Here is a 7,472-nt window from a genome sequence, read left to right on the forward strand (position 1 = left end):
TAAAAATTAATTATTTTATAAATATATATAAATTCTAAAAAGGGCAATTCTCTCAATTAGCTCTTTTTAAACTTTTGTCATAAAAATATCACTAAAAACAATGACCAAAATTGTTTTTTTTTATTTTGAAAATTTTAATATTTATTTTTATTTTTTAATTTGAAACCATATCTCCAAAACCTCATTTCTTAACTCTAAACTTTAAATTTACATTAGTTAACCTTAAGATGTAAAAATGTATTTTTACGCTTTAATAAAACTTATTTTATTCATTTTTCGTCGAGGACTATTTTTGTGAACATAAACTAAAAAAAAGATATGAATTTCTCTTCTAAAAATGTAAAACTATGACACACTATTAAAAAGTATTTATAGATTTCTTAGTGATATTTAAGAATTATATTATTAATTTATAAAAAGTTAAGCAAACTGACATAAACATATTGGACTTTGATAACAAATGTTTGAACTTCGATTGTAAACTAATAAGAAAAAAACTAAAGACTTTCGTTACCAAGCGAAAACCATGTCCGCCGTGAAAACCATCTCCTCCGTCATGTTCGCCTCTCTCCTCCGCTGTGAGAATGACCCGTCTGCCGGCATTAAGCTTTTCCAAAACCCTGATCCAGAATCAACAAACCGAAAAGACCCTTCAGATACTCGCTCCTTTGCTACGATCTCATCATCACGAAACTCGGTAGCTCCAAGATGTTTCACGAGCTAGACCAGGTACTCCTCCAGCTCAAGTCCGATACCAGAACCGTCCCAACAGAGATTCTATTCTGCAACGTGATCAATTACTTCGGCCGCAGAAGATTACCCACTTGTGCGCTCCACGTGTTCGTCGAAATGTCTCAATACCGATGCCAACGCACTGTCAGATCCGTCAACTCTCTGTTGAGCGCCCTCTTAAAGTGCGGAGCTTTCGATAAGATGAAGGAAGTTCTTTCGAGTATTGATAAGTATGGTAAGCCAGACGCTTGTACTTACAATATACTGATCAATGGGTACTCTCAGAGCGGGTGTTTCGATGATGCCTTGAAGCTGTTCGAGGAACCCACCGGTGTAACCTTTGGGACGCTGGTTAATGGGTATTGCAAGAACTTTAAGGTGAAGGAAGCGTTGAAGATGAAGCACGATATGTTGGAAGTGTATGGAGTGTGTCCCACGGTTCATACCTATGCATCGTTGATCAAAGCGTTATGTCAGATTGGTGGACTGAGTTTGGCGTTTAAGCTAAAGGAGGAAGCTTACGAAGGCAAGATTAAAGTAGACTCAGCTATCTACTCTACGTTGATTAGCTCGCTTATTAAAGCTGGAAGGTCAGATGAGGTCTCAGGGATCTTGGAGGAGATGAGAGAAAAGGGATGTGAACCGGATACAGTGACTTACAATGTGCTGATTAATGGGTTCTGTGTTGAGAATGATTTGGAATCAGCTTATCGAGTTCTGGATGAAATGGTTGAAAAGGGTGTGAAGCCAGATGTTATAAGCTATAACATGATACTTGGTGCCTTGTTTAGAATCAAAAACTAGAAAGAAGGAGCTTACTTGTTTGAAGATATGCCTCGAAGAGGTTGCGTCCCTGATATTTTGTCTTATAGGATAGTTTTCGATGGGCTTTGCGAAGGTTAACAGTTCGAAGAAGCAGCGGTTGTATTGGACGAAATGATGTTCAAAGGTTACAAGCCTCGCAGGGATAGGCTAGAGATATTTCTGCAAAGGCTATGTGAGAGTGGAAAGTTGGAGATTCTCGGTAAAGTTATCAGTAGCTTGAGTAAAGGGAATGCTGTTGATGCAGATTGTTAGTCAGTGATAATGACTACAGTGTGCAAAGAACCTGTGAAATCAGCATCTGTTAATATGTTGTTAAAAACATTGAAGGAAGAGGGTCTTTCATCAACAATGCAGCACTGCTAGATCACTTCTCGTGCAAGGTTAGTGTTGCTGTGTTGGGTGGGCAGAATGGATTATCTGCAGACACATGAGTATACTATGCACTATTGATTTAGAAGGTGGAGATTCGATGATATCCTAAAAGGCGTTGGTAGACATCTGAGTCTCTTTTGTTGATGATAGTGAAGACATGAAGTTGAACCTATTGCTATTTAAGGGTGTTTCCGTCATTTACACTTTTTCACGAGAATGTGGTTCCCTTAGTTCGGTGGTTTTTGTCTGACAGAGTTCTTCCTTCATCGTCTACTGCTTCTCTCTGCTCAGTACTTCTCTAGCCTATCGATTTTCCACAACTCATTCATTCATTGCCAAAGTCATCTCGGATTAGCTCTTTGACATGAGCGTCGAACTCTTCTGTCTATAAAAGTTCTGATTTTATTTTGTTCCTGTAAAACTGTTTGGCTTCCGGAGTGAATCTTGGAGTGAAGATGGTGGAAAAGAAGAAGTCGGTTCTCTACCATTATCCTTGCCATGATTGTGTGGCCGCTCATCGCTACTTCTCAGCAAACTCAATCCCTTCGCTGTTTTTCCCAAACACAGTCTACTCTCTTGCCCCGGATCTTTCATCGCAAAACACCTTCCCAAATCTTTCTTCAATGCGGCTATCTTGTTGCGATCTTGGCCCACAATTAACATATCATCAACATAGAGCAATAATACGAGAAAGTCGCCGCTCTCGTACCTCTTTATAAAAACGCAATGATCATTCTTGGTTTTCTTGAAGTTGTGATCCACCATGAAGGAGTCAAACTTCTTGTATCATTGTCTTGGGGCTTGCTTGAAGCCGTAAAGACTCTTCTTTAATCGGTACACCAAGTCTTCTTTTCCTGTTCCTTGAATCCTTCAGGTTGCTCCATATAGATCTTCTCCTCGAGTTCACCATGTAGAAAGACCGTCTTGACATCGAGTTGTTCAATCTCCAAGTCTAGAACCGCTGCTAGACCAAGAACCACTCGGATAGAGGACATCTTCACCACTGGAGATAATATTTCTTCAAAATCTATGTCTTTCTTCTGGTTGAATCCTTTCACAACCAATCGAGCTTTGTATCTTGGATTTGAGTTTCTCTCCTCATACTTCAACCTGTTCACCCACTTGTTCTTCAAGGCTCTCTTTCCTTTTGGTAGCTTCATCAGCTCATAAGTGTGATTATCATGCAAGGATTGCATTTCATCTTGCATAGCTTCAACCCACTCATCTCTATGAGTGTCTCCTATGGCCTCCTCATAGCTTTGAGGCTAGAGTGACAACTAGTGTGTCTCAACTCTCCGGTAGTGAACTAAGGAGTAAAAGGGCTTGCATTTCGTCTTCAACCTTCATATCAACTTTGTTAAGCTGATTTACAATCCCCTTGAAATTGTTCAAGTGCTCCATCATGCTCTGGCCATCCTTGTACTCCAACTTTACCAACCGTCGAACAAGAAAAGTTTTGTTTCGAGGTGTTTTCTTTTGAATCATGGATTCAAGTTTTGTCCATAATTCAAAAGCATTTGTGTAGGTAGAGACATGTTCAAAGAGAGATCGGTCGACATACTTGCGTATTACGGCAACCGCTTTTCTATTAAGAACCTCCCATGCTTTATCATCCTTTCCTTCCGACTTATCCTTCATGATGATGGGCTCATCCAAATCCTTGCAATAAAGGTGATCTTCCATCATCGGTTTCCAATAAGAAAATTTGTACGTCGTGAGCTTGAACATGTCACCTTCAAAGGTAACGGTGGCCTCCATGTTCACTACTTCAAAGATAACGGTAACCTTGCTCTGATACCAGCTGTTGGGAAAGTTAGAGGATGATATTTTCTCCGAGAGGTTAAGATGGAATGTAGACGATTTATGTTTGAGATAGCCTTTGTATTTTAGGAAAGAGATTTTCTACTAAAACTTTTGTTTGGAGATTTCTTGGAGACTTTTAGAATTTTTTATGAAATGTTTTCTCTCTATTATTTTTCTTGATTCTTGGATGATCATACAAGTGAACTAAACACACCTATTTATAACTAGAGGATGGTTAATCCTAGCTAACTCTAGAACCATCTCTTGATCTTATCCTAAACATGTTCTACAAACTTCTTCTTCTACACAATTCTTCTTCTATACTTCTCCACTTTTCTTTAGATGTTTCTTCTTCTTAGGTTAAGGCTTGATTATGATTTGATTAGTTTGGACTTAAGGAGGGAAATCCAACAGTTTTCAATTCTGATAGAGATTTGGCCGGAACGCTAGAAAGTATCTCAGCTTCCAGATCGTTTGGGAGATGGGCTATTAATTTTATTTAAAGGCCCAACAATTTATTATTATCAAAGACCATTAGTTTTATAACATGGTGGAGAACAATGTTATTCTCGGGAGTTCCGATCCGATACTCGCATTCTCTTCTCACTCACGTTACAAAACTGGTACTTTTGTCATACCTTGATAATGGTTAAGGTTAAGGCTGAGACTTTGACCAAACAGAAACTAGCCGAACCAAAAAAATTCAAATTTTCAATTCCTCAATTCAAGTTCCAGTAGGAGTTCAAAACGGATATTTCATTGTTCCAGTTCAACGATTTTAGAGGTTGGATCCAACGAACACGAAAAAGAAGAAACACTAGACTAAACTTCATCTTCTACCTAGTAAAACGAATCATGTAACAACGGTTTTGTTCATCAAAATCCCAATATATCATAAATAATGTTTCGTCGTTTTAGAAGTTGGAGACGCAAGGGGAGTAAAGATGATTAATAGATCATCGATCTAATTTCAAAAGCAACAGAAGACCAGAAAGTGGCTATAATGAAGCAGAACAATGTAATTGTGTTAAAGATGGAATGTTCGAAACGTGGAGAAGAAAAGCTTAAACAAGAATCAACTAAAAGAGAAACAACATTTTCAAACAATCTATGCTCTCGAAGGAACATCAAGTAATTCATTTAAGGAACAACCTTCTTTTCTTAGTGAATGCGAACTAAGCTTGGAACATAAGTGATGAGGCATGGCCAGTTGAAACAAGATGCCTTTGCAGAATCATTATAAACTTGTTCAAACATATCCTCACCAATAATGTAGATTCTCGTATTATATTCATCTTCCACATAGTTTGTATTAGAACAAATTGCCACATTGCTCTCCTCGTCCCTTCCAAGAAGCTGTGGCTCCTCCACGACAAGTCCTCCTCATCAACAACCTTATTGCTCACCCATATCCTCATCACGTTTGATCTGCCATCAATGTGTAACACCGAGAGTTTTTCATCCCTAACAACCAAAAGAAAAGAAGAAGAAGAAGAAGAAGAATTCCTTAGTTGAACTGACTTGATAATTTTATATTCTCCATAGACGGCTAACTGGTACTTAAAATAATTTCGTACTGATAAGATTGGCGTTCTTTTCTTTTTCTAGAATTGCTTTCGAGATTTTTTATTCATGTCGACCTTCTTATTTTTACTTGATGCTAGGGTTTCTTAAGGCTGATCTTAATTTAAGAATGAACTTTTATGAAGGTGCACAATAAATCAAACATTGGAAGTGGACATGGCTATAAGCAGAACAATAGATTTGAACAATACCCAAAGCACAGAGAAAAAAGAGAAACAAGAAAATCATTATCAAGCATCAGAAGAACATCACCAGAAAGTAATTCATTTATGGGCTAGCCTCCATTACTCTGCCCTCTTTTCTAAATGCGAACCAAGCTTGGAACATAAGTGATGACAAGTGGCGAGTGAGAACGAGATGCCGTTATAGTACCGGTATAAACTTCTTTAAGCATGTCCTCTCCAATAATGTATATTATGGTCGTATAATCTTTTCCTACGAATTCTATACCACAACACAGTATTGCCATTTTATTCTCCTCGTCCAACAAGAAGCTTCTGAAATTCTTGTTATAGTTATCAAAATCCACTTCCAAGACCAAGTCGCTTCTCCAGGACAAGTCTTTATTAGCATCCTCACTAATCTTATTGCTCAACCATATTCTCATCGCTTCTGACCTGTGATATGACAGGTAATCTGAACTGTCATCAATTAGTAACACCGAGAGTTTTTTCATCCCTAACAACTAGAAAGAAAAAATCTATGCACAAATCTCTCTGTCTGAATCGGAAGAGGGAGACGCACAAATCTCTCTGTGGTGAAATCAAACTTCATCAAGAAATAATCACTTTCATAATGTCCAGCTACCCACTAAGTGTTTCCTTTCAAAGATATGCCATCGCGAAACATAATGTAGTCAAGAGGGAAGGAATCAAGAACCCTCCAAGAATCAGAGCTAAGCTCATAGATCTCACACTGAGGAACCCAGACATCCTGGTCGTTTCGATAATCGAAACACCTCAAGATTTTGTAGCTATGGCCTGAAGAAGAAGATGTGCTGTATCCTAGAGCATAGGTTTGATTAGTGTGGAAACTAGTTCTTGCTTTGATATTCCTCGTTTGGCCAGTGCATGGGTTCCAAACCACAAGTCTATCGTTTCCCAATGCAGAACATAACATTAAACCATCGCAGTGAAATATCTCAGCGAAGTTGAAATCTTTTGAACCCTTTAGACTTTAAGTTTACCAGAGACCTCGATAGGTGTATTGACCATGGTATCGTGGAGATCTCCCGCGACCAAACAAACATCACCATGATTGGTCAGTAAAATCGACTCTTTTACAGCTCGACCTAAATTCTTGTTCTTCACCACGAACTTGGGTTCTCTAAATAGAGCGTACCAACGTTTGCAAGTCGTTTTCAATCTCGACAGAGATTTGGCCGGAACCCTAGAGAGTATCTCCGCTTCCAAATCGTTTGGAAGATCTGATATCATCGTCATTGTCTGTGTTCTAATCCTCTGACTTCCCGACGAAGAAAGCTCCTATATATAAAGGTAGGTGTTGGAGTTGTGATCTCGTCGGTAAGTTTTTAAGTATTTCTCTCAGAATCAAGACTATTGCTATATTCTCAATGAATATCTTGTCTCTTGGGAGACTGACTACATACTTAGAGCATGATTAACCCCACCTCTTAAGTGAGCATGATTAACCCCACCACAATTTTTTATAAAACCACCTCTTCCTTCTCTTCTGCAAGAGGCAAGTTTAGTAGGGTTTTGTACTGTTTGCGGGCTTCACTGACACATGACGGCCCGCGATTGGTTCGTTTTTAATTTAAAAAATAAAAAATAAAAATAAAAATAAGAACCCAAATGGGGTTTTAGAGTTAATGGTGCTCTTATAGGATTTATCTTTGACATATTTCTTAAAAGTTTTAAGGAAAATCTAACAATTTCCATTTAATAGAAAAATTAATTAATATATTTCTATTTCTTATATTTATTTTTCATGTGCATTGCACATGTATCATTAACTCATACTAGGTCCTCTCTCCGCGCGTTGCGCGGAAAAGTGTGGTGATAGTAGAATTTTAAAAAGAAACAATGATAAAATTGTTTAAAATAAACGTAAGTATGAAGAAAGGTGTATGTATGAAGAGAATTATGATTTCGTTTTTTACCTATAGTGCTAGACTTACCTGTTCAGCCTTAGAC

At 38.0% G+C, this 7,472-nt stretch overlaps 2 pseudogenes; one reads left to right on the forward strand and one right to left on the reverse strand.

Moving 5' to 3' along the window:
• The first annotated feature begins 373 nt into the window (after positions 1-373).
• On the forward strand, positions 374-3,630 carry LOC106351574 (annotated as a pseudogene).
• A 2,364-nt stretch (positions 3,631-5,994) lies between these two features.
• LOC125588840 lies at positions 5,995-6,758 on the reverse strand (annotated as a pseudogene).
• Positions 6,759-7,472: the final 714 nt, after the last annotated feature.

This window comes from Brassica napus, chromosome C6, assembly GCF_020379485.1.
Source record: "Brassica napus cultivar Da-Ae chromosome C6, Da-Ae, whole genome shotgun sequence".
NCBI classification, from domain to species: domain Eukaryota; kingdom Viridiplantae; phylum Streptophyta; class Magnoliopsida; order Brassicales; family Brassicaceae; genus Brassica; species Brassica napus.